The 27,553-nt window shown below is 44.7% G+C and overlaps 1 long non-coding RNA gene across 2 annotated transcripts in view; it reads right to left on the bottom strand.

The window, feature by feature from the left end:
- LOC114880314 overlaps positions 1–27,553 on the bottom strand; it is a 126,239-nt gene that overhangs the window by 75,691 nt on the left and 22,995 nt on the right. For both annotated transcript variants that reach the window (XR_003790059.2, XR_003790058.2), the window contains exon 2: positions 18,891–18,983. This is a non-coding gene — a long non-coding RNA (uncharacterized LOC114880314). The remainder of the gene's footprint in view (positions 1–18,890; positions 18,984–27,553) is intronic.

Raw genomic sequence — 27,553 nt, 5'->3', positions numbered from 1 at the left:
TCCTCGTAGCACGGTAACTAGCTCGGAATCTAGTAGTACCGCCACCTCTAAAGGTGATCGTACTGGAATACAGATCAGAGTTTTCTTCTCACGCCCTTTTTACTTTTTTTCATTAGAAGATAGTAATTAGCATGGTACGTTTCTTCCGCATAAAGATTTTACATCGGAGTGTGGGTCGATCGTGACCCAATTAAGTGTATAATTTTCAAATGAAAAGGTTTTATATAGTGGAACAATAATTCTTAAAGAAATAGTGTAAAACTTAGGAAATGAAAATAACAAAATTACATTAAAAAATTGTGGCTCTCTCCATGGTCCGTCGTTCGAGGGTTAAGCTCTCTTCGAATCCTAAATTGAAAGAGATTCCTTTAAGCTTCCACACCCTTTTTCTGAAAGAATTTTTACACGAGTTCAACAACGATCCAGCAAGTTTAATGTCGCGATTCCAGAAGATTTAACGCGTGTTTCAGAGCCTTTTTCCAACGACATTTCGCCAGGCGGACGTTCATTATCGCGAAACCGTACAACCGCTTAACTGTTTTGTCCTGGCTGATGGATAGCGCGTTCGCACGTTATTACCGGACACACTCGGCCCGTTTTACGAGTCTAGATTGGTACACGGTTCCGTGTCGACCTGGCAAGGGCTACCAATGGCAACGTTAATAGTGTGTTTAAGTGTTTACCGATGATGGTGTTCAGGATTGGTCGCAAGGTAACCGCGTTCCCCGTTGTACCTTAAACATTCTGATTATTTTCCCGTCCACTTTATCTTACTCCGGACGTTATAAAGAGATGAATAAAGCTTATAGAGTGTTGGGTTTTGTAATGAGCCTCACCGCTCATTTCCATGCACCTGCTTTGAGCACGGCGAGAGCCGTGTGGCGAGCTCGTTTCATTGTAAATCGGGCAGCAAGCATTCAGATTTACAAATCATCGCACTCCAGACGAAACGGTATACCTTCTTGAGATTCGCATCGCGTGAAATTTGCATCTTATTACTTTAGAGAGGAATTTAGACGGCAGATTGCCGATTACACGGTGTAATTGAAGAAAAATTAAGATGTATCGAGTTTTTGTCACTTTACAAATATAATAGTCGAGTAACAGACATATTCTGTCCTTTTTTGAATTAAAAGAGAATAATACATTTACAATACATTTATTAATATTTACTGAACAATATATCATTTCTATCGTTACTAATGACCTTTTCCTAGCGTGATGGTAATTTGTGAATTTCATTTCTGTAAAATGATTAATCTTTGAAAAGTTAGGATGACATTATTGAACAGAAGTTTCCGGTAAACAAATAATAAACAAATTGTAAAAATACTCTGCATATTGATTTAATTATAATAATATAATAGAAAATAAAATTTTTCTTTATCAAAACTACCCATCTCTTTAAAATATCCCCTTTAAGGATAAAGAAACCGGTATATGCTCTTTAAGCGCCGAAGTTCATCAATGGAAACAGTGAGCACGGGGAAGATACAGAAAAAAGCGTAAGAAACATTTCGAGGAAGTACATAAAAAACGATGTCATCCTCGTCTGTTCGGCGAGACGGCGATAGAGAAAAAAAACTGGACGCCGCGAAGCGCCGAGAGATCTCAGATAACAGTTGGAAAAAAAGCAGCGAGCTCGATGTTCGTGGAGCTCGAGCACCATTGTCGTAGGTATTCGACTATTTGTAAATGACCAGTGTGAAATCTAAATCGTTCTCGGAATAAATCTATTTGAAGCTTCGAAAAAATATTCTTTACTATGGTTAAGCCTATGCAAGTAGAATGAAACGAGTTTGAGAAGAATGAATGGCAGGAAAGAGACGGCCAATTTTCGTGAAACTAGAGTAACAAGTGGAGAAGAAAGATGCAACATATCGCGGGCTTAATAGATGAATAATAGACCCAAAATGTCATTAATTTTAAAATTTCATTAACAATTAAATCTAAGAGGGGGCTACTCTTATTAGGTGCATTCAGAAATCCCGTTTTGAATCTTCTTTTGCATCATCTACAAATTAGTTAAATTTTGTCATTACTAAGCGGTTGAGGAAATAATAATTTTCTCTATTTCTGAAAAAATTCACTCCTCTGAGAAATCGATGATATGATATTACCTGCGTTTCTAATTCTATGAATTCAAAATCAGATGCAAACATAGTTAAATAAACTAGGAAGAAAGCAAAATTCTTTAATCTCGTTACATCGAAGCCCATCGTGATATTAATAGATGTCGATCCATATTCTTCTTCGATTTACTTGCAAATTCAGTAATACACCGGATCAAGTGTCCTGGTTTCCTTAATGTTAAACTAACTAGAACTTCGATATAGGGAAAATATCGATCAGCTAGGATGTGTACATAAAAGTATGCAACTACCGCCTTCGACCCCATCGAACCGATAATTATCTAAAAAATCTATTCACCGAGGGCTTCGTACCGGTTTTGATAAGCACGACATTAAGGATAAGTGTGACATTAGCTTCTAACATGACGATCATCGATAACAGAGTAGATCAGGTGGTTGTTTTTCCATGCCTCTCTCGTCGAATAATAGTTTTCTATTAAATATGCCAGCAACGAGTCGGCAGATAATATCGTCACCAAGATTAATAGCAAATTATGAACTTGTTAAGATACGATCGAAGGTTTATGAAGGATCCGTGAATAGCGTCAAGTGCAACACCAGTTTTCCATCAAAATGCAAACGAGACCACGTGAAAATATTTGTTATTCTGCTCTTTAAAAAAGTAAGTAAAGTAGTGTATCGAGTTGCTCGTTATAGAACATTATGATCCCCCGAGGCGTTAATTACGCAAGATATCAAGCGGAAAATTTAAACTAAAAGATAAAAGACAAGATTCTGAATAACGTAGCGGCAAACGATAAAAGAAGCGTAAAACAAACGTAACCGTGCAGTTGATATAACTGTTCTCAACGAAAAGGTGCAGGTATCTCGTGTGAAGTCACAAATTGCGAAACACCCACTATGTTACGAGATCCAGAAAGTAAGATCGCGAAATGAAAAAAAGAAAACGACAAGCGAGACATATTTGTCTCCGTTGCGGAGTGCAGCTGGCACCACCCCGGATGTCGTGCGTGCGCGTACCGGAAGCCCTATCGATAATTATTTATCCTGAGAGCTAATTAACTTCGTTTTAGCGGTGCTCGAGATAAAATTACGTGAGTGGCCGCGATGAAACGGCGGACGGCGAGGATCGAGGACGGCACGGCAGAACCGCGCGAGCATCGACCGGAAGGCGAAATCCTACACCTGCGATCCGCGATTCAACGGATACATACCGGTGGCGTTTTTGCGCTTCTAGGTGTAGGCGTCCTCGCCACGCACCGGTCCTCCTCCTCCTCCTCTTTTTGTCCTTCGTTCACGCGAATCGCATTTGCATCGTTAATTAACCGAGTCGCCCTACGCCCGATACCGGCCGCGTCGATGCGGACATCGATAGCGGTGACCGCTCTGTTTTTTTTCACCGGTCTCGCACCATGAATTTTAATTACGCGCGATCAAAGACGCGTCGCGTCGTCGAGCGCTCCAGGATCTCGACGATTCCGTGGAGGAACGCCGTCGGACGGGATCGCGGCGAGATTCGGCGATAAAAGCGAAAACGAGCAAACGAAGAAAAGTCGTGGAATTTACAACGCGACGGAAGCGTTTTAGTCGCCTCGGGATTGCGATACTCGCGGGAGAGCGAACTACGCTTCGCTGATCGATCGGTTCGCGATTCATCTTCTCGGGATAACGAGTCGCGTGGTAGCGTATAGACGCTGGTCGGTTAATTAGACGCTTAATTAGACACGTACCGATGGTTGTTGGCGGAAATAAGAGCAACGGGAAATGGTTTGTTTATGATGTATTAAAGTGCACTCCGTTTAGCTACGTTCCACGCGAGTAATCTGTTCGTTTTATCCACCTTGATCCTCTCTTTCCCCCTTGTCCCGTGTGTATAATCGTACATCAAGTAGCGGAAAAATAAAACGCCTCGAGCGTTTATGGTAGGCCAGTAAAGTCGCGTTCGCGTCGTAATTCAATGACATAATTTTTAATCGAGAACACTGCGGAGAAGAGGGTCGCTGCTGCCTTCCGGTATCTGGAACCGGTAACCATCCGCACGGAACCACCGGGTTACCGGTCTTGTATTTATATAAAGTATAAACCAACAGCGGGAAAGTAACGGGAAGAAGGATGGACAGGATGGCGGAGACGAGGAAGGAGAAGAAGAAACCCGCAGGTTCTTCGGCTACTCACAATGGGTCCGTGCACCATACAGACGGCTCTATTCAGCTCCAAACAATGTAATCACAACTCAGCGCTTTCCGCGGCCGTCTGCGACGTTCGCTTATCGATCCATCGATGAATCGCTAGTTGATCGACGGATCCCGGTTTGGATCGAACGTCTCACGGTCCGTGAATCTTCGCGTTAATTAATTAACCGCTTGTCCACCGGACGACGGACCGAATCACTTCGACGCCTTCTATATCCCTGTCCTTTTGTGAAATCGGTCTGCTTTCAATCGTGGGAAACGCGAAAGAATTACAGATTTCAAAAGTTCAAATTTCTATACGTAATCTCCAACTCGATATACCCAAAAACACTTTCGAAAAGCAAAAAGATCGCAAACGAGCAGCTGTAGCTCGTGACTGAAGGCAGTCCGTGAGCCGAAATATCGTAAAAGCAGAAGAAGAAGAAATTAGGAGTTCGGAATGGAACTAAAAGCGATTTCGGCGAGGAAGCCGCTCGTTTTCACGCTACGTTCCGCGACGAGAACCGCGGCGGAACGGGCCGGACGAAGTCAAACGTCTTGCGAATGAAAAAGGAGATCGAGGAATCGATGCTTTCGGAACTGGCCAACACGCAAGGCCTTCGACCTCCTTCGAATTTGAATTACTACGAGTCAGGCGAGCAAGGAGGTCGTTAATCGAGCCAGGTAGAGAAGAGGCACAACCGCTCGGTTGCTTGACGCAAGATTAATCCATCTGGTAGCGATTGTGCGATAACAACGATCGTTAATCGTCAATGATATACCCCGACGATTATCAAGTGCTTCTTTGTTTTGTAATTGAACGCGTTGACAACTAGCGGCACAGCATCGATAATATTTACCGGCTATCGCGTTTACGAGCAGTAAAATACTCGATGTTAATGTATCCGCCGCTTCGACCGCGTTACATACTTGCTATTTGAGGGCATCACGAGTATTACTGCTCGTTGCTTTTTCCATTCGGCGCTGTTCAATCTAATTCGTCCTTCCTCGAACGTGTAATTTATCGTTCTTTCATCATAGTTTTACGGTAACATCGATGGGAACGAGAGTAAAATTAATCACGCGTACTTGTTATCGACACACCATCTTAAAAACTGGTGTTCGCGAAGATAAAACCCAACGATCCGCTAAGTAATAAAATAATTTCGCTCGTAAAATCTTATTTGCGATGCGGCACGTTCTACCACAGCTCTGTTTATACTTTATTGCTAGAAATGATCAGAGATATTTCGCAAGAAAAATGAGATTCACGATCCAGCGCGGATTTTTCGTTTCCTGCAAGCGATCGGGTCTTTCTTGGTCGGCGAGTGGCGTGATCGAAATCAATTACTCATTAATCGTCCTCGTTCACCGACACTGCCCCCGCGCCCGTAATTAACGGTGATTAATTGGTTCGGATGCCGGTCGAGCATATTTTACACAGCGTACCAAATTCGCCGCGAGCCACAAACGGCCTCGGCTTCGGCCCGGTGTTTGCGACCGAAATCGAAGGAAATGGATAATCCCGAGCACCGATGCTGACTGGAGAGACAGGATTTGAGTAATCATTGATCGTCATGCGATCTACGTCTACTTCTTTTTTTTTAAACCAAAAGTATTTTCTTTCTTAACTCTTTCATGGACACTTGGAAATTTCGCGTAGATGTTTATATTAGGTCGTCCCATTAATTATATTTTAGATATTTAATTTATAGCACCGATCAACGTGGCAAGAGCTGCGTCAGAATACGAAACGAAATTAATCGTTCAAGTGACATATATTTCATTTATCAAAGAAAGAGTCGAATCATCATTTTCTCCGATACATCCAGATAATGCGTGTACATTAACATCTTCCAAATGGAATCGGCTAATTAATTTCACCATTAACCATCCGGGACAAGGAAGATAGATCGATTGAAATCGAACGAACGTTGTCGCATTAAGAGGGTCTTATCGGTCCGAATGATCCGAATCTTCTTGCCGAATACGCAGAGGACGATCGTTTATAATCCTTTTCCACCAGGCACGTGCCTGGACACGAATCAAGGACACTTTAAAAAGCGTGCACGACACGTGGTGTGTCCGTTATCGAAGAAGGTAAAACTCGCGTAATCGAACGATGCTTGACGCGCGACGAGCAATTTTCTATTCCTCCGCTCGTCCTTTCGACTTAATTACACACTGGAAATGTCGAGCGCGACAGCAGCACTTTGATCTTCGTGCTCGTTAAGCGAGCCGATGAGAAATCCGGAACGCCTCTTCGCTCGTCCAATTTACACGAAAAACCGTAACGCGGTTCGCGTAATCTCGACAGCCTAACCTCTCGTCGATTCGCGTTGCGAATCTGCTTTCCTTCGATTTTGCTTCCAAAGATCATGTGAAACAAGGATTTAGAAATAATTTCCTTAGGCAATACGCTTCCTAATAGACATTGCCAATGGCCGGAAAGATTGATGTTGAATAGGCATGGATCGGAAAAAGCTAGACAGATCGGTAGTCGTTTCTTTCGCGAAAACGAGATGACTGTTCGAACATGGATCATCGATGTTTGCATAAATAGATCTTCTACGAGAAAGAAGCTGACTCGTCAGGTTTGAGATGATACATAGTTGCATCGTTTACCGATGGAAACTGTAACGGGAATTGGCCGCGAGTAACTTTCTATGTCGTATGATCGGGCAGGAGAGTAAAACGAAACGAGCGCTACACCTGTCGATGGCAATTTCGTGCCGAATGTCCGCAGCCGGAAATTATTTATACGCGTTAATTGACGGTAATTAGAGGCGAGTCTTTCGAACGAGATACAGTTTAAAACGTGCTTACACGATGGCCGATCGTAAATTCAAACGAGCCTCGACAAAATTTACCATAAATTCGCGAATGTGATCGATCCTTATCGATCCGGCTCTGCAAAAATTCCCGATTAATCGTTCTAGTCTTGAGGGGCATAATTAATTGGTTTCGCCTTGACTTGCCACCAGATGTGTCGGGGCGAAACGAAGATGAAACTCGATAACAAAGCTTCTTCCGCGAAAAAAATTTATGCAGAAATACTAAAAAATCAGGATACAGTAATCGATAAACTCTCGAGAGAGTGACAGTATGATCTATTAAACAGGGAATTGATAGAGTACAGTAATACAGTTTCGAAATGACGGGGGCGATTAACATTAGATCAAGAAAATCGCCTATGACGCGACCCGTCGAGACATTTAAATCAACCAACACCCACATGCTCGCACGTGTGAGCGAAAACGCATCGAATGCTCTTCTGATTTGAATGAACAACGAACCGAGTCGACATTATTTTGCCACCGACTACAGGAACAATGAAATCGATGACAATAGGTATTATCATGGTATCAGCACCTTTGATTTTAATAATTATTTTACTGATATTGCAAAGCAATATCGCGAAATTGACTTCGCAATCATCGGAGTAGATATATCAGCAACTCCTTTCGTTAAGAATATTTACACATATTAACGAGCCACAGGTGACAATGTTACACATGTCACGAGATCGAGATAATATTTTCCTCGTCTCGTAGGTGAAAAAAAGCAACGGAGGTGGACATCTTTAAGCATCGAGTTCAGCCGCGAGCGTATAATGCTTCGCGTCGTTCTTTTCGACGAAGCACACTTTAAAGCGTGCGCACACGCGTAGGCGACACTAAAACGCCCACGTAGTCCGTACAAATATTGAACAAATATTAACATAATGTTTGTACGTTAGGCTTCAACTATAAATATGAACGACCCACCTGCAGGTCTCTTTTTCCGAGAAAAGAACGGCACACGAAGCGTAGAAGAAAAAGACGATCGGTACATCGGGTGAATCACGAGGCTCGTAATCGTTTCTCACGCCGATTTTCCGATCGGACAAGAATCTTCATAACGGCTTCCGCGAACAACCACTCATTTCGCTGCATTATCGTGTGTACTCGATTTTAATTATGGGATACGTGGAACAGAGGGAAACCGATGCGTGGCTCGTGGCAACGGATACAGAGATCGGTCGATTGAAAACGGCAAAAAAGTGGCTAATCATCGATAAAATTCTCGAGAACTTCTTCGACAAACGTTTCGACATATCGCGGAACGATTTAGTTGATAAACAGGTGAAAACATTGGAGAAAAAACTTTGCTTATCCGGAGAAACTCCGCAAAAAAAACATGGAAACTGGACTGAACGACGTGAAAATCGTTTACGACGATATTTCTGAACTCGTAAACTTAAGCATCGCCCGTAAAGAAAAACCATTACAGCCTCGATAATTACGAGACGCCGAGAAAAAAAAATGAAATCGATGATGTAATGGGTCGAGTTAACTTTCAGCGTGTAATAAAATGCCGCTAAAGAAAACATGAGTATGTAATTCCTTAAAGTCGTTCCGCTCGCGAGCAATGAACAAAATCAAACGTTTACGATTTAATAACGGCACCGATAACCGACACCAATTTATTGGATCTCGTAACACGACATTTCTAAAGTATTCTAACACTTAAACGATATTCAAATCAAGGAATTGATAGGCAATTTTCATGGAAACAATCGTGGAGAAGGTGACGCAGAACCAGCCGTTGGGATTTTTGCCTAATTTCCCTGTCAAGTTGGCGTCGAGCATCTGCTCGTTCGCGTTAGAGCGTCGTAAAAGAAGCTAAACCGTGTGCTATCACGCTACCGAGCAAGGAAACAGAAGGGTAACGGGAGATAAGCGTGCTGCTTCGTCCCGTCTCGTTTGACGACTAAGGACAAGAGATATTACACGCGAGGAAACGATTCTCCGCTGCATTACGATGCTCCCGGCAGTTGGGTGATCTTTAAATTTAATGTTCGCCAACCGAATTCCAGCTTCCATTGTAAAACGATAAGGCAAATAATAAACGCGTGATGTATTCCATTGCAAAATGGAAAATTTCCAATCTCCATCTGGCTAATTCCAAAGGACTAGTTTAAATTCATAGCGCCTCGTTTGTAAACGCAAACGATGCCGTGATACGACAGGAACTGCAACGCTGAAAAATCTGTTGTTCGCATGCGGATATTTTTCATCCGCCTTCTTACTGTCTCTCGACTCAGAAGCGTTTTACAGGAACGCGAGTACCTCCATCCGCGTAACGACCTAATGGTTCGGAGAAACTACCATCGTAAGAAGCTGTAATGAGCAACCGCGTAAGCGTTCGCGCCCAGAACACGCTGCCGGTTCATTCGTCTGAGTTGCTCGACGAAAGAGGAAGATAATGCTCTGTCGCGCAATTATATTCATCAACCATACGACCGGCTGTTCGCGAACGGGCCTTGGCTATTAGCCTAAACGATGAATCTCTTAATCTGTAATTAGGTCCCGGTGCTGTAGGCAAATTGTTGCGCGACGAACGAGATGTACAACACTAGCAAAAAGAAAGTGTACTTCGCGAAGTCGAAAATTCATTTTCAAGTACTCTGTACGTCGACACCATAAGCCAGAAAAATGGGCTACCATCACGAGTCGTTCCGCTTTCATACAGCCCTCATGGCGATGCATATTAATTATTATGTTTGGTATTGTGTGGCCGCTCGTCGAGATGCTATCTCGCGCCACGGGTTCCAGCTTGCCTCTCGATGTCTTACGATTCACCGCCTTGAGATCCTTGCGATCATTACGATATCGTAGGATGTGACAAGATCGCAGCGAGATATCGCACCGGAGAAAACTCTTTGTCCCGAACACTTTATACTCTATCATTTCGATCGCGAATTTCATTCGTGCTAACGTTTCCAATCTTTTTATGGAAATTTTCGGCAAGAATATTTTTAAACAAAGTTTCCAAGTGAAACATATTTCATTTTCCCTGATGCAATAATATTGCTATCAAAAGCAAAAAATTGAAGAAAGTATCTATGCGTGTATATCGACGTACAGAGAATATCATACTGCAGAATAGGCTGCATTCTGTTCCGGTGGTGTCGGCCGTGTCCGCGTGTTCCTCGTCGGAATTACGTATTCCGACCTGGTCCGGCAGGTCAGGAATGCGGCGGGGGGATCGTAGGAAGCATTGCGGGTGTACGATGCGGTAAGTTGTGGCCAGCAGGGTCGTGGGTCGTCGCTAGGCCGTCCCGGCCTCATGAGAACAGGCTTAAACCCGGTACCGTGCTCGCGGTCGGCTCTTACACGCGGAGACTAGCTGATGACCATCGTCCACCTGACTCCTCGAGATTTATCGCGCTCACGATACGTACCTACAAGTTACGAACGTCCGAGCGTAGCAACGCAGGTGGACTCCGGAGTGTGCGTACACCTAATCGACCCTCTGCCAGGGGTACGAGCAGAAAATCCTACCTTTGCCTGGATAATTAAACTCTTATCATCCTCAAGACCCACAATTTTTCCCACCTTTCCCTTGCTTTCTCTTCGCCAGCCGTCGGTAATAACGTTCATGATACATTTCGCCGCGGATGATATAACACTCGACGCGGGGCGTGAGTAATGCGCGCGAATCGCGCCCTATTGAACCTCTGTCGTGTAATAAGCGGAATTATCCGCTCGCGGAAAGCGTGACCGAAACCTCTATCCCTCTGACGTGCAGCAACTTTGATCCGTGAAATCGTTGCGCCACTGACGGACACCTACGTCGCATTGTTTCTCTCTTGGGAAGTAAGGAGGATAATCAATTTGCGACAGCACCTTCGTCAAAACGTCGTAGTTTGAGACTTTCAAGCTTACTTGGCGGTAGAAAGTATAACCATTCAGCGCGATTTTATTTTATTTTACGACTTTTCTAGAAAAGAGCCTCAATCGTGGCTGCAACAGCTTCCATCAAAGACCCACACGGATACGCCTATTGTCGCGCGTTCGATCTAGCAGCGAATCGAAAACAAAATGGACGTGGTTCGACGCAAAAGCCGGCTCGGTTCCTAGCGGCTTATCGAACGCAGCGGAAAACGTTAGACAGGCAAACGTTCCACATTTTAAAGGACCGTGATCGATTGCCACGTTGACGTGTACTATCGACGTACCGGTCGTATATCTCGGCTGCGTAGGTACCAGGACGCGAGCGTGGAAAAGGTTTTACGTAAGCTCCGCAGGTTTGACGACCTCCAACGCGCAAGGGAACGCGTTTCGTCGTCTCCGGTGCAGCAATCGATTTGTACACTCGTCAGAGGGGACTTTGTTGCCGTTCAGGGACCGTTTCACGCGACAGACTCCGATAACACCGTCGACAGGACGAAATAATTTATCGCGGAAGTAACGTTTTCTTCGTGCTAAGCGACACACGTCGAAGGCCGCTGCTCGCGGACACCCTCGAACCGCAGATCCGCCTGCAAAACCGACACGTGTGGGCGCTTAAGATACGCATGAATACGCTTTCTCGCACCTATTAGATAGATACGGCTAACGGATCGGATGTATCGGACGATTATCAGTGATTAGTTACCTGCTACGACACTTTTTTTTCGCCGATTGATCGACAGCTCCGGTATCGTTTATCTACTGGGAGGTGTAGAAATATAAATTATTCTTGCAACTGTGTGAAAAGACTTTTAAAATCTGGCTCAAGTGGACACTTAATGCGACAAGTACTATTACTACTTTGATAACTGAATACTTTATAAAATCGATAACTCTTGTCATTTTATATTTCTTTTTTTATTTATAAAGAAATAAAAATGACAAAGGTCACTTATTCTATAACATATATGCTCACGCCAAATTGCAGGAAATATGAATATGAATTTCTCGCCTCTTATCAATTAACAGATTTACCAGGTTCTAAATGACAAATCTTAATGAATAGTTTCAATGTTGCAAAGCAACAGAATTGCTTCGATGCTCATTCATGCATTTATAGACTGGAAGGTTTCACCTGTCATTACGATAACACCACGATTCAACGACATATAAGTAGTAGAACTTGTCGGTCAGAGATGATCATATGCATAATCAAAACAGGCTTATTACTCCGTAAAAGCGTCTTATCAACCATATCATCGAGTTTTGTATCGCAACTACAGCTTCGATATTTGAACAAGAAAATGAGGACAGGTTCTTCGTGTTTCAACTAGTTGCACATGCAAATCGCGCACGTTGTTGCAACTTACCCTTCTCTACTGAAACATCCTCGCATGATATTGCAAGAAGTAATAATACATTGTACGACCCGGTGTAGCGATAAATGCAAATTCAAAACCGATACATAGCCTCTCTGCTCCCAGGAAATCTCAGCTATCGTTCGATTCAGGATTATTACCGGCTGTTCGTGATAATTGGCGCTACTTGATCAAGCAAGTACTTAGAAGCACCTTCACGCTACTTGCGATTAATGGAAAAAGAACCGACCAAGGTTTCATTTATACGTAAAAATTCAAGAACAAAAGACCCAAAAGTATTTATTTTATGCGAAATTTAACCAAACCTGTTCTAAAGAATCGTTTCTAAAATGCAAATCGTCATTTCCAATGAATCCATTAATGAATTCCGTGCATAATACGCGTCGTTCGTTTTATTCTCACGCACCGGTGGCAATTTTAAAAGAAACACGATTTCTTTCCCTCAGAACAGTGCGAAAGAGGCCTGCAACGGTGGCATAATGCCGGCGACGATTAAGAAACTCGCGCCCGGGTAATCGGCAATTTCCCTTTCGTGCTTTCGAATTACGTGGCGTGATTACACGCCAGCAGGTCGGCCAGAAACAGATGTATCCTGTAATAAAACAACGATACGATCGCGAGCTCCGTTTATACAATTCGCGAGTTCCACGGGCTAAAGGAGAGAGGCCTGCGGTTAAACGGAGCTTAGACGGTTCACTGGCGAGCAAACTTCCAGACGAGCATTAAGAATCGTCCCGAAGGCGCGACAGCTCTAACGAATGATTTAACCCGCAATTACCCAGACGTACGAGAGGATTAACGGGAGGAATCAAGCGGTAGTCGCTCGTCAGAAAGCTGCCCGCGGCTTTGCTGATCTTTCGTCGCGCCGGGGATCGAGATGATGATCAGGCAATGCTAAAATGTTTCTGGAAGGTAAGAAAATTTTGTTGGACAACAATAGATTGAATATCGTATCCCGCGATAAAATGGGAGCCATTAAACTCGCTAAATAAATGAAAAAGAGTAACGAGATGGCTAGTTTCGATATTCTTGGACATCGAGCATTTGTTACGAGAATATCAGATTAATATTGCTGTATTCTCTTCGCACCCCATACACGCCGAATATAATCGTCGTGCGACGTGGCGTTGGCAGCCACGCGAAACTGGGTCATCGTTTGCGCGCGAATTCACACGGGAGGGAAAGTTTTATGTTAATCGCCGCGGTAAACTGCCCTGTCACGGGTGAATATTCGTTGAACAGTGTAAACCCGCGGAAACGACACCGGGTTCCGGCTTTTACACTTTGCGGACCGCCGACCGTGCAGAATCGTTGCAGCGTGAAAACATTAACTCGCCCGATATTGTAGGCAAATGAGTAAGTGTATTCGATGCTTTCAGTTATGAGCATGAAAAGAGGACACCGATCCTAAGAAAAAGTCTCAGCATCGATAATATTAATTCGCGTTTCGGGATCAGTGAACAAGAATGCAGGCCGATGCAGTATTCCCGCTATGCAACGCGGATAATAACGATCATCCAAAGCGAATCGATCGGCCAACAATTCTTACAAGCGGAACCATAAAGTCGGTTCATTTCTCGACCACACGCGGTTACCAATGTTACATGGGCGCTATTACTATCATTTAAGGAACGTGTATCGCGCGGTGTCACGTAACGTTGCTCTGAATAAGTTAATAACCCACAAAGTCCGAGACAGAGACACGAAACGGTCTGTTCCTGACTCCGACTCGCCTCTCAATTGGGATAGAAGATTTAAAGCGTTCCGTTCGATACCGGACAGCCGGAGAAATATGCTTTGGTCGGACTCCGCTTGCTCAATCGCCACGCGAAATAATCGTAGAACGATCTATGCATTCTTTTTTTCAGCGGCACACCGCGCCGCAGCCAGGAACGGCAATTGGCCACGAATTCTTTCAATGCGTGTCCATGCTGGCCCTGATGCAATTGTCCGACGCGGAGAGCGCGCCGTCGGAGGACAAGAAAAATGTTGCCAATTAGGAGAAAACGGACCTTAACACGCCCCTCCGCTCCGAATACGCACCTGTGCGCCCTGAACGTTGCCTCATTGTCCGCCGACAGGCTCGACGCGACCCGGACGAAGAAGAAGCTGCCCGAAGAGGCCCTGATGCCGAACAATGAAACACTTTTGTCCTATTACCGAATCGTCCAACCTTTCCAACGTATTCCAGACGTGATGTATCTTTTTAAGTAGACGACGTTCAAATAAAGATTCTTTCTTATCAGGAATATAATTAAACTAGAACAATTGTATCCAAAGATAAGAGACTGGCGCCAGTTTACGAGTACTCATTCAATTACACGTCGAAACGTCGATGAAGTTCCCCGAGGAACATTCGCAAGCTTCTTTCTCGAATAACCAAACAGTTGAAGGACAGAAGAGGTAGTCGAAGAGTAGTTGGCCGTGGATAAAAGAGGAACAAAGTGATTATAGATTACAACGCGATACCGGGTGGCGAATAAATAACTGTATTACCGAGGGAAGAGCGTGGAGGACAGATAAGATCCAGGAGCGAGAACAGCAGCAGCAACCCCCTTTCGGGGATTACCCGACAAAGCGGCAGGCATCAACGCGCATATTTCTATAATTATTGCCGGCGCCCTTTGATCTACCTTAAACCGACGGTGGCCGCGACGCGGTCCATGCCCTCTCGCCTCCTCCGCCCCGTGCAATGGCGCGCGTCCCTGAATCCTCGTTTCTCGCTGAAAAGGCGAACCCGTATCACAGCGCGAGACGCGACTCGCGTCCGATCGGCAACGCGCTGATAACGAGATTCCGAGCCGACTTCACAGGACCGCTCGACAATGAAATATAAGCGAAGATCGGACTACCGGGCGGAATTTATCATTTCTTCGACTTTTTCGTTAGCAAGGATGATTTAAACGTTTGAATTCTTTGCTTTGAGAAAAATAAGAAGATTGAAAAAGGGAATTGGCCAGCTCGCAATAAATAACCTTCGTATCGGTAATTAAGCGGAATTCGAAGGGACCGTCGCCGAGTGGCAAAGGGGTTGGACGTCATTAGGGGTACGATGGTGATTAGGTGAACGTCTACCACTTCTGTTCGGTAGAGAACGGTAGCAGGATTCACCTGCTCCCGATGGAACAGCTGCTACCGATTCGTACGCGTGTTTCGAACACCGTACCCTGGCCATGGTGTTAATTGCCCGTTCGCGCAAACCGCGCCGAAAATCCTATCCAACCGTGACCGATTCTGTCCGCGAATTAATCGACCTGTTCCACTTGTAACGTCCGGCAACAGAGTTATAAAACGTTGCACGTAATGGTATATTAAATAAAATTGCATCGGGGAGAAAAAAGAAAAACGAGATAAGAAATTGCAGAAGAAGGAAACGCAACTTAACGATCGGTCCAAGTTGTTCAACGACATTCAAACGCTTCAATTAATCGACCAATAACGATGAATGATTATATGCTTATACATCGCGCGTAGTAAGCGCCACGCCTGTCTATAATTACAGAATTCACCTTCTTTCCTCGCCTCTTCTGTGGAAAGAAGTCGTTCCGAAGAACGGACTCACCAATTTCTTCTGCTCAACATCCGTGCGACTATCGATGGGTCTATTTTTACTCAGCAATCAATTTTCAACACGACATGTAATTATTTAGAATACGATCGTTTCATTTCTCAAATTAAACTTTCCGCTCGTTATTTTCTAAAACTAATACCGAATGTTTTTACACTCGCGTATATCGCGAGTTACCGGTGTCTCTATCGAACGCAATTTGCCGCTCGAAATGTGTATGCAGGTATTTTGCATGCACGCGAGTATCATTAAAGCGTCATTTCGATGCCACTCTATAAATATTGCTCGATTTCTGCTGGCGAGTCATCGTAGGGGCAGTTGCAGGATTGCAAGGATGGAGTTCAATGTAGGTCACAGCTGTAGAAAGTCTATTTTTTCATTCAATTATAAGAAATTGAAATTACAAGTTGTCAAGTTACACTACACTTAATTCGCCTAAGGGATTTCTACATATTTAAACAAAGGACAATGCCGAGTTCCGCGTAACTGCGGACAGTCTCGCAGCAATTTCTATGGTTCACATTGAGACAACGTTGACCCGATAAATTCCACGTGCGTTTGCAGTGTCGGTAGCTGTGCCTTCGTCCTACATGCGAATGCCAGCCGCGAATATATATTCGTTCGGTGTATGGTGAACTCTTTAATTTTAATCGGTGGAACATTGTACCGGACAGGTACGGTGTGCGCGGAATAAGAGATCTAGCCGACGGTCGTAAATACGTCGCGCAATATCGAGCAGACAGTCTGGACAGATATTAGAGTATCGTTAAATACGTTTTCTCGTTAATTCACCTAGCACTAGGATCTCTAAGAAATATTATGCTAAACCGAGAATTAAATATTATCTTTACTTGTTTCATTCGTCCGAGAAATATTCATGGTTCTTAAATCGTGAAGTGTTAACACGTTCGAAAAACGAGGAATACGAAGGAATAAACCAGCAAGACTCGAACTGAATCCGTTAGCCGGGATTTAATAAAACTAGAAACGTATGGAAAGCGAACGGTTGAAAGGTGAAAGAGATCGAGCCGCGACGTATCGAGAAATCACGTTCTCGAACGGACAGCCGTGCCGTGCCGTTCGATGGAAAAGAAATAATCGAGAACGATGCTAATAAGAGAGGAACGAGTGGTTAGATTCTACACTTGTCGATTTATCCAGTTGCCGCAAGCCTTCCAGGTCGTTAATGCAGGTGTATAACGGCGCTAACAACGTCGGCGGCAAACGGATAAATAAAGAAGAGGAAGAAGAAGAAGGAAAAAAAAAACACAAAACAAATCGATTACCTTCGACCCTGAATAAAAAAGAACACGTTGGTTGCGCAACGCGGCTGGAATCGTGGCGTCCGGCATAATCGAAACGCATAGGCTCGACGAGTGTTGCCCGATCTTTTGCCTCACAATTAATCCAACCATTTATATACACGATCGACAGCGGTACACAGTCGCGGTCGACTGGAGAAATTGATTTTTTTCCGTTTCAACCGAGTCGCGGGGCCGATGGAACGAAACCTCATATGCATACACGCGTGAAACGAAAACCGATCGCGAGATTCTCAACAGCGTATCGAACCTATGACCCGAGATCGATTAATCACATTCCCTCGGGGCCCTCGGGCTTTATGAATTCCCTCGATGCGCGTCGATTCTCCGACAAGCTCTATTCGACAGGCTGGCCTGTCAATTAAAAAACTCGCGATGGAACGAGCCGACCGACTACGTTCAACTAATTCCGTTATTTTCTTCGGCTTAGAACCTAACAGCTCATTACCCGCTGTAATGAACGCCACTAGTACGTCGTTACAACGTCGATTTGTCGTGAAAATCTTGTCCCCTCGATCGCCTCGCGTCTGATCTTTCAAAAAAAGAAACAACTTCCTGCTTATCCAGACAGGTATACAACTTCCGTTCTATTTCTCCAAGTACACTCGATACGTTATTCTATCGTCTCGATAGGATTCTCGAGAAATGGGTCCGCACCTGTGGAAGAATATCAGGTACGTCCCATTAAAGAGACGCCTATTTTCAAAGAGACGAACCGAAAATATTCGACGAACGCCCACGCATCCGGAGCCCAACCAGTCCTATTTAGATAATTCTGTTCGAGATACTATGCTTTACGAAAAGTTTCTCACGGTAAAACTGGGTTCAGCTCTGTAACACCCTGTTTCAGAGGGCTAGATAGTGATTAACTGTTGGAGCTGTCTGGTAATTATGCTCGCTGAATAGAGAACAGAAGAGCACCGCGTCAAACATCTGACGGAAAATAGTCGGTTCTTTTGTTTGATAGAGAATTGAAGGTTCCTTCTGTCGATCAAAAGATGTTGCATCCTCTATTTCGGTAATATAACCCTCCTGACGGGAATTTGAAACGTATAGAGTAAGAATCGATGATTTTCCATGAAGCTCGCGGATAAATTAAACGCGATCGCGAGAGGGGGTTGTTTCCGTCCGAACCGGGCCTAATAAATCGGTAAGGTTAAGACGCAGGTGTGAAGGGCAGACGCCCCCCCGTCGACCGTGAATTCGTGAGTTTCGTCGCAAAAATCATCATTAGTTCCGCCGGCGTTCATCTCTTTCACCCTTTCCTATCTTTTCTCTGTCCTCCGGTTCTCGCGTCAGCCCTGACGACGACCTCGTCGCTCGTAATTCGCTCCGAGATACCGGTCCTTGGCCGGAATTCCGGGAAATTATTATGGATCTTTATCTTTGGATCTTATACGCTACATTTAATATTCATCACCGGTATGCAGCCTACTCTCGGGGCTCGCGATTAATTGCAACAGTCAACCGGCACTCTAATGACAACATCGGCGAGTTTCGTAATCGCATTTTCGCTTGTTCAAAACGAATCGAGTACCATAATCGATCATTCGAATGATCGACGTTTCATCGTATGATAAAAATTGATTTCTCTAAAAGAATCCTACGATCGAATAGAAAGAAAAACGTCATTGGACTCACCGTTTCGATGCTGCGTAGCGTTTAGCAAGATAGATCAGCTCACAGCCGTTGAGCTGGTCGTCTTGCGTTGTGTTTACCGGTTGTATGCACCTCCTGAAAAAGCACAGTATGCATTACACATAATAGCCACTTAATCGCAATCAGGCAGCTACGTTGGCGGGCGAAAGCACGGACGCAAACGCGGAGCACGCTAAATAAAGTTATCCAGTCGCTCTTAAAGCGGCCGAGGTACGAAGAGAAAGAACGGGAGAGAGTGTAGATAGGATTTCCGCGGGAAGAGAAGCGGCTTGCACGGCAGGGACCATTAGCCGATGCGCATCGGGCCGGACGCATCGGCCGTGGATGAAAATTACGAAGCCCATAAACGATTTTGCTGGAACAGAACGAAAATCGCCGTCGGGGAATCACCGGGACGGCAGCTACTTCGAACCACCGTTACTACACGGATTATTTCGCGTTACCAGCGGCAGCCATACGTCACGATAACGAGTACAACGCGTCTGGAGAGAGTCGGTTACGCTTCGAATACCTCCTCGCGTATTCGCGTCTCGATCTCGTACGCCATCAGGGTGTCCCCGTGATTTACGCACCCCTGTTCCTCGGAATCAATCAGCCGTAAATCGATTGAATTTTGGGCCCGATGAGTCCCAAACGACAATTTAACTCATATTTTTATCTGTCGTTATTATATACTGCAAGGATGATGTAAATTTTGTAACGATAATTCGGGGTGGTCTCGAAAGAAGGCGAGCGTAAAAGCGCGGCTCCTCTCGTGATCCATCGAGGCAGAGCCGATACGGATCGTGCGGCTATTCAACGGGCACGCTTCTCTTCCTTCGGGCCGTGTCCGTTCCGGAGCGGGCGACCTCTTGACCCAGAGGAGGACGCCGCCTGCAGGAACACCCGTGTGGATAATATATTCCGGGTGTATTCCAGGCAATTTTCGCGGGGCGGTGTTGCGTTGATTGCGGTCGTTCATCGCGGCTTCGCCTTCATTCCTCCCTCTCCTTTCCCGTTTTGCACAGCCTTCCTCTTCAAACTTTCTCTTCTTCTTCTTCTTCTTCTTCTTCTTCCTCTTCTTTTACCTTTTCAGTTGCTCTGACTCTCGTCTTCTTCTTCTTCTTCTTCCTCGTCGTTTCTCCGAGTCTCCTCTCGTTCGTTTTCAAGAGGTGCAGCAGTACACCGCTACACTCGCGGGTCTAATTTGCGCACAGCAGGAGCGACACGAACTAATGCACGTTGCGCACGCCGGGAGGGAATCCGTAGGATCTTTGTCTTCGCGCACTCCCGCGCTAACGCGCATCCATCATCGTGGGACCCTCGGGACGAGCCGGCTCTGTCCTTCGTCTTTTCTAGGACGTGCTTGTACGAAGGACGGGAAGAACGTTAACGAAGCTCGCCGATAGACGCTCGAAAGATGTCCGTGGACGAAACTTGGATCGACGGACAGGATTGTTCTCTCACGTGGAGGGAAAAGAATCATCGAGAACCGTTTGTGTCGTGTTAGAAATTTGTGAACGAACGCTCGTAACTGTTGGAGACAACTTAACGACCGTTCGTTTTCCCTGGCTAACGAGCTAACTATAAAACGAAGGGAATAATAAAACACGGTAGTAAATGATGCTTGGATAAACGAAAATATCGATCTTTATTAACGTTCGAATTGTAAAAAGAACACCGCTTTGTTTACCGCTTGACAAGATTGGTCAATGGCCAGGATAGCTACGGGCAAGGCTTCAGGGTCGAGGAAAGCTGGACCTTCTTTAATAACAAAATTGCGAAGGTTTTACGGGGAATAATCATCGAACAATCGTGGTCGTCCAGCAGAGAGAAATAAAAAAAAAAAAAAAAGAAGAAGAAGAAGAAACAATCACCTACTGAATCCTACGGGCACTTTTGCGGAACGAAACACGAGTTTCGAGAGGCTGACCAGAAGATCATGGCTCCGAGGCAGTCTACTACTATGTCAGACACTCCCGGGGTAACGCTTCATCTTCAACTTTTGAATGCTGCCTTCTCAAAGTCTGGGTAGACAGCCACCTGACTCGACAGCTCGAGGGTGCAATCATGCGCACGCGAACCCATGAAACGCTCGCGACTCCGGCCATCTTACGCTCGTTCGAGCTTTGCTTCCAAACATTTGCCACTGGCACCCACCGAAAATCATTTGCTACTTTAAACGTGTACTTAACCTTTGCTCTCCTCCGATTGCTATGCACGTGGAGTAAAATTCATATTTAAATAAAAGTTTAAATATTAAATCAAAGTTTGATGTAATATGATAATGAGTAAATAAACGTTTTATCAATATTCAGTTGCAATTATTTGCCTCGAGAAACCAATCATCATTTCCATACTGTTTATATTTCCAAATCTCTCCCCAATTCTCGCATCCTCCAGCTGCAAATGCATCCACCCTCGAGGGTGCAATTTGAATAAGCAAATCTAGAAAATCGAAGGCCGAGGATGTTTGCGTGACCGGTTGCGTTTAGACTTTAGACGAAGAGGAACGGCCGCGAGATCCAACATATGCCACAAGTCCGGCACGCGAACAAGTTCGCCGACATACATATGCTCTCCGTCGTGGTATCGTTGCGAATCGACGGATCGGCAACGGGCATACGCGAGTTTATCGCGAAACGTGGATAAGAAAGGGTCGTTTGTCGCGTCTGGTGCTGCCATGAGACGTCTTACTTTCGCCGATTCGCGGCCAAAGATCGTATCGGGGTGAAAGACAAAATGCAACCGATCGATCTCCGAGAGCGGCAGGCTTGCATCGCACGCGACATACTGGCCGTCAACCTGGACTTTTACACCTGTGATACCGTCCATAAATATATACGTACATTTTTCGAATTCAGGCACCCAAACACCGTTCGGCTCGATTATCGTTACGATCTGATCGTCTCGTTTGCTCTTCGGACGAAGAGGAACCAGCTGCGACGAGGTCGAGAGCTCGATCCACGATTAGCCCCGGCCGAAAAAGTCGTCTGCCTTACATTCGCCACCCTTTCTCGTTAATTGACCAACGCGTTACGAAACACACCGGCATGCCACCGTTTCACGTTTTCCTTAATTCCTGAAACGAGCACCTCGAATGTTTTCCCTAACGCGATGCGACGCGTCGCGACGCAAGGTATAAAAGAGCAAACGAAACGTAAACGAGCTAAAGCGTTATCGATGCGCGTAATTTGCAACTAGGACGGCTAATTATGCAACGCTGATAACGCCGATTCATTTCTTCATTCCTGTCCCCTCTTCCCCAAGCTCGCTCTTCATCAAGCTTATATATTCGAGAACGCGAATGATGAAGCAGCTGCTTGGCTGGTCGAAACGAGAGCAATCGAGCGATGCACGCACCGGACGTCGGGCACACAGCTTGATCGATCGATCCGTGAATCGACGGATCGTGCAAAGGGGAACAATATTTGCCAGCGAGCACGATAAGGCATTACACCGAGGACCGGGCACGCGGTAATTAATTACATCGTCGTCCCGAAGGAAAATGAATTGCTGCTCGCGGCAATAACAGCGGTTAATGCGGCAACAATTATTGATGATGCCGCAATAAGTGCTGCATGTCGAAACGGTAATTCATCCCAAGATTAATAATTGATCATGGATTGATTTTAATCTAAATGTTCTTCTAAACGGCCCACTTAATATCCTCATCAGTGCTCTGTCCGCCAGGGCACCGGAAACGAAATCCAGCTGGCTTCGTTACGCATAACTTCATCCTATCGAATAATTCATCTTCGACTCACATGCTGCCATAAAATTGCATCGTCTAAAAAATTTAGACTATTTTTAAACGAAGGGACAGTGACTAATTAAGATAATGACTACATAATTTCATTTAACTGCCTATGGGTATGAATTTTTAGGACAACCCAATATAAAAATATTGATCAAAGTAACAAACCTGCTGCCCACGTTGCAAGTATTCGAACATGGACCAAAGCCGCATGTGAGCCGCTAATTAATACGTGAAAGTCACATAACCCGTGGGCAGGAAGATCCCGCGTTGATAAAGCGTCATGATTAAGACAGGAACGGTTTCCCGAAAAAAAATTCGATGCCAGAACACGGACGAGGAAAACGCAGTTTCAGAAATATACGTTTATGGTGTCTCGGGGACGGGAACAATCCTACGCGTCAGATTAGATCTAGCGTCGAATTATGGAAGATCTTGGACCGAAAGCTTCCGCCTGCTGGATACGACACGGTGCATTCTTTCCTCCACCGTCTCTCCAATTACTGGCCTTTGACATTAATTTGTCGACCGGCTGACCAACGACGGCAGCTCGCTGCCGCGTCACGGTGAGAAGAGAAGTCTAATCGTTCCTTTAACCAAGAAATGGAGATGTCCGTGGTCCATGGTTAAATGCGACTGCACTTCGTCATCGTCCTCGGTCAATGACCAAAGTATTCTTTCTCGATTAAACGGACAGTGATTTCCACGCGAACCGTTCGTGCGTTATCCTCGAGAAACGTTCCTCGGTGACGAGTTCGTCGGTAAATCCCCGGATGATGTACGAGCGAGGCACGCTTTCCTCGCAACGAGGTCGACTTTTACCGAGAAACTCGGATTTCGTCTGAAAATAGCTCGACAAAAGAGTTCTCGTTCGATTTGCGAAGGATACTGCTTTCTATCGTTATCTAGTTTCACATCAATGCATCCTCGAATTCTTCAACGATTCATCTACAATGTATTGATCGATCAGATACGTAGTTCGTGAAGAAAAAATTAATCTAACGAACAGTCGCGGTAGCGAATGTGGTTTGTTAAGCAAACCACGAAGGAAAGATAAAAACAGGAATGTGATGATTTTCGGGTACTCAGGTTAGTCCCTTCTAGAAATACGTAGAATAAACACATTTTTTCCGAGCTGTCATAATAAAGTAACTTCAATAAATTAAACAGAAACTTTAATTCACCCCGAAAGAGTCACCTAAGACTATCCACTGCATAACATCGCCCTTCGATCGGTAATTACCTTTTGCCGAGTCTCTGAAAATCGCAAAGAATTCGATCAGACCGCATCTAGAGGATGCTGGTCCGAAGCGTCGATTGCTGCTGGTCGCCGCGATGCCGATTTCCCTCTCGCGACTTCGTGCAAGCGAGTTTCTTCTTACCTTTTACGTCTACCCGAGCCCGTAGTATAACCCAGGGCTGCGGTTCGCCGCAGTATCCAATAGTTACGAGCACGTCATTATATCCCCAATCGATATCGAAAGTTTTGATCGGCGCGGCAGCTGGGAAGATCATCCTCGATGTGGGATCGAGTGCAGGGTATACCCTCGTAAATGTATCGACGCACACTCGCGTGCTGGTGCACGCGTTCAAGGTAGCCACGCGGCGAGAGAAAGGACGTCGCAGGTATCGGAGAAGGACGCGTGGCGTCGGGATGCCTCTGGTTCGCGTGATTATCTGCCCACGCCGACCGTCCTCTGCCGGCGCTTATCCCAGCCTGCTTATTGGTTTTGGATCTGATATGGCCAGCATTAAGGCCGCTTTCCACTCTTCGTCCTCGAGCTTGCCCGTCGCGTAATGGAATACGAGATAAGGGGGGAAAATGGCGGGTGCACTGTCAGAGGCAGCTTGATTACTCGCGCTGGGTCGGCCGCGCGCTGATGAGCGATCGTTAAGTGCCGATGGACTTAATAAGCGGATTTAAAGCCGGCTTTACAATGGTACGGTAAGTGGATTAATTATTGGTTGTATTAACTTCGAACGCAGTTAGCGATCCGGTGTACGCCGAATGAAAAAGTACTCTTATAAATATAATTAGAATAGTGGTAAGCAGAGGAAAGTAGACTAATCCCATCACTTAATTGGCAGTAAAATAACGACACCTATGATTAAACCGAGAGGACAATAAAAATATTTGTAGTCTAATCATAAATTGAAGGATATCGAATGAAGCTCATTATATCATAATTGAATAGCTAAAAGATACTTATAGGTGCTCGTTAAATTAACGTTACACGAAGAACCATTGATTCTTAGCGATCGAACAACTTATATTTCCGTTCTCGAGATTCCTACGATTGGAATACTGTTAATTCTTCGATCTCGCCGAGGAAACTGGAGTAATCACCGTACACCCTCTTAAATCTCGCCTTCTCTTTTTCCGTCTCTGGACTTCATTGATTTTAATGACCATTTTGTCGCGATTAAAGAGACTTCCTGCGGCAAAACGCTCGGCTCGACAGTATATTAACGGGAGCAGACCAGTCTGAACGATCCAGTCGGACGTCGAAACGATCGAATATATTCTACTAATCAAACGCGTGCGCGCTGCTCGCGGCGACTTAATTACAAAATCGAATATCGTCGTGTCGATCTGTGTCCTTGTAATGGGCCTCATTACAGCGGATACCGAGTCGCGTTAACGGTCGAAACGTTTTAAAGGCCTTAATCACCCGGATGGATCTTCGCGACGGACGAAACGGGACAGGAACGGAGAGGAAATTCGACCAAGATTCCACGAGTTTCGTGGCAGCAAGTGGGCGAAACGTTCAACGTTCGTATCGAATCGAGATGCGTACATCGGCTGGAGATCCTATCGAGATGACGCACTGCGTACGCACCTGATACCGGATTGTACGCGCGTACGAAACGACGAGACACGCGGTCCACGACTTATTCGTCGCCGGGTTTATTTTAGACGACGATGCGCCTGGGACCAAACTGGCCTGTCCAGTCCTCGCCGCGTGTCTACGGCTTTTAATCGCAACCGCGGCGAGGAAACAAGAAATTTTCTCCTTTTTAAACCTTTGAAAAAATTGAGAAAGAAATGAGGCGGATAAAAATAATTACAACATCGGAGAATGCTGGCGTCAGCGGGAATTTCACAGAGCCTACACGTTTAAGGATGTTGATAGGCGTCATTTAATTGGTATCGTTTTAATAGCAGGCTAGCCGAGAAAGGCATTCGTTACCTTAATGCGGCCGTGTAATTAGCGACGTATCCAGAGCTTTATCGCTTTTGCATGAAGCACTCGACGAGGGAATCCCGTGGCGATTACGTCTTCATAAGTGAATCGCGCTTCCGATGATAATGTTTCTTTGGCCACGGCAGCGAGCTGATAATTTATCTGGTACAAGTGACCAGCCACGAACGTTAATCGAATGACTCGAAAACGTTTGACGATATAATTGGTTCGCTCATTCTTTCAGCCCGCAGCTGTTCCCCTGTTATTGATTACAGCAATTCGAAACTTCGATTCCAATGTCTTTTCCCATCTTGTCGCGTTTTGACTATGAATTATGGAGAAATTGTGCTGATAGCGAAGGATATTGATTAATTATTAATGATAGTATTCAACGAATCGAGAAACCGAAATGGTGAAAAGAGTATCTGCAGATATATGAGAGATTTCAATGCAGTAATCTGATCGTTCAACCTTTTCTACTTATAAAAGTAGATAAGACAAGTAAAACAGTAGAACAGATTATAATCGAGAGTAACAATTTTATTTTAAAATAAGATTTTGAAATGTTTATATGTACTTCATAAAAGCTATGAAAAAACACGCAAGTACTTTTGAAATGACTTGATATCTGCTATAAAATTGATACTTGTTTTTCAATTATTATTCTTCAACTTATAACCAACAGTTGCGTAAATGTCTATAATATATTTGAAAATGTTTAACATGTGCTTTGGACTGGAGTCTACCCTGCTATTAAAGTTCGTTTAAAATACCTGGCAGCAAAGAGCGTAATCGTGGCGCACTGGCGAATCGTTTCGAAGAAAGTCGCAATTATATGGTATAAGGGAGGGACGTAATAAAAGACGGCGTCGTAAATTACCGTATCAATCCCTCAAACAGATAGGAAATCGCTAATGGCAAGACCGGGAGCTCATTACGATTACCGATCCCACGGCTTACCTAGCATACGCGTTATTAACATCGGTAATTAGTTCGGACCGAATGAAAGTTAAACCACGGTGAAATTAACCAGGCTAATCACTGGACGGCGTTTGCAATTCGCAGCTTCGTAATCCTTGAACGAACGATTCGCGTCATCCTGATGCCAATCTCGAAGAAGATTTTCTCTAATGTCAAACTTCCTCCATACTAGGCTGTAAATTCATTTTACATGGTTAATAATTATCCATAATACATACGCGTAAAAAGTTTGAAAAAGAAAGGAAAAGGAATGGAATGAAGCGTTTCCTTACTGTTGAAGGAGGTAAATGTTCTTACATAAGCATACATGTAATCATTTGTAATTATTTCGAAGTGCACAAAGAAATTAGAAATTCGTGAAAGCTTCAAAGTAAAATAAAAGAAATTATATAATGATTCTACCATGAGAGTGCTAAAACAAAAAATAATATATCAATTTTATCAACTTCTCATTTAATATTCTCCTTTTTTGTCGACACGCTATAAAGAGGGTTAACAATGCGAGATGAATTAAAAAAAAAAAGAAAGACGGTGTTGGCGCGATAAAGGATCGACTGCAAAGGAACGATGATCCGGTAGCGAGGACCGCTCGTTACCAAAACGAAGGGACCCAGCTTGTAATTGAGAATAACGCTGCGAACGATGCCTCCGAAGAGCCAGAGGGAAATTTCAGTGACGGAGGTTCGTATCCTCTCGTGGAAGTTGATTATTATTTACGCCCGACAGGGGAACGTAAATCGTGG

This window comes from Osmia bicornis, chromosome 5 (genome assembly GCF_907164935.1).
Source record: "Osmia bicornis bicornis chromosome 5, iOsmBic2.1, whole genome shotgun sequence".
Classification (NCBI taxonomy): domain Eukaryota; kingdom Metazoa; phylum Arthropoda; class Insecta; order Hymenoptera; family Megachilidae; genus Osmia; species Osmia bicornis.
Note: the sequence above shows the minus strand (reverse complement) of the source record. Positions and strands in the feature narration are given on the sequence as shown.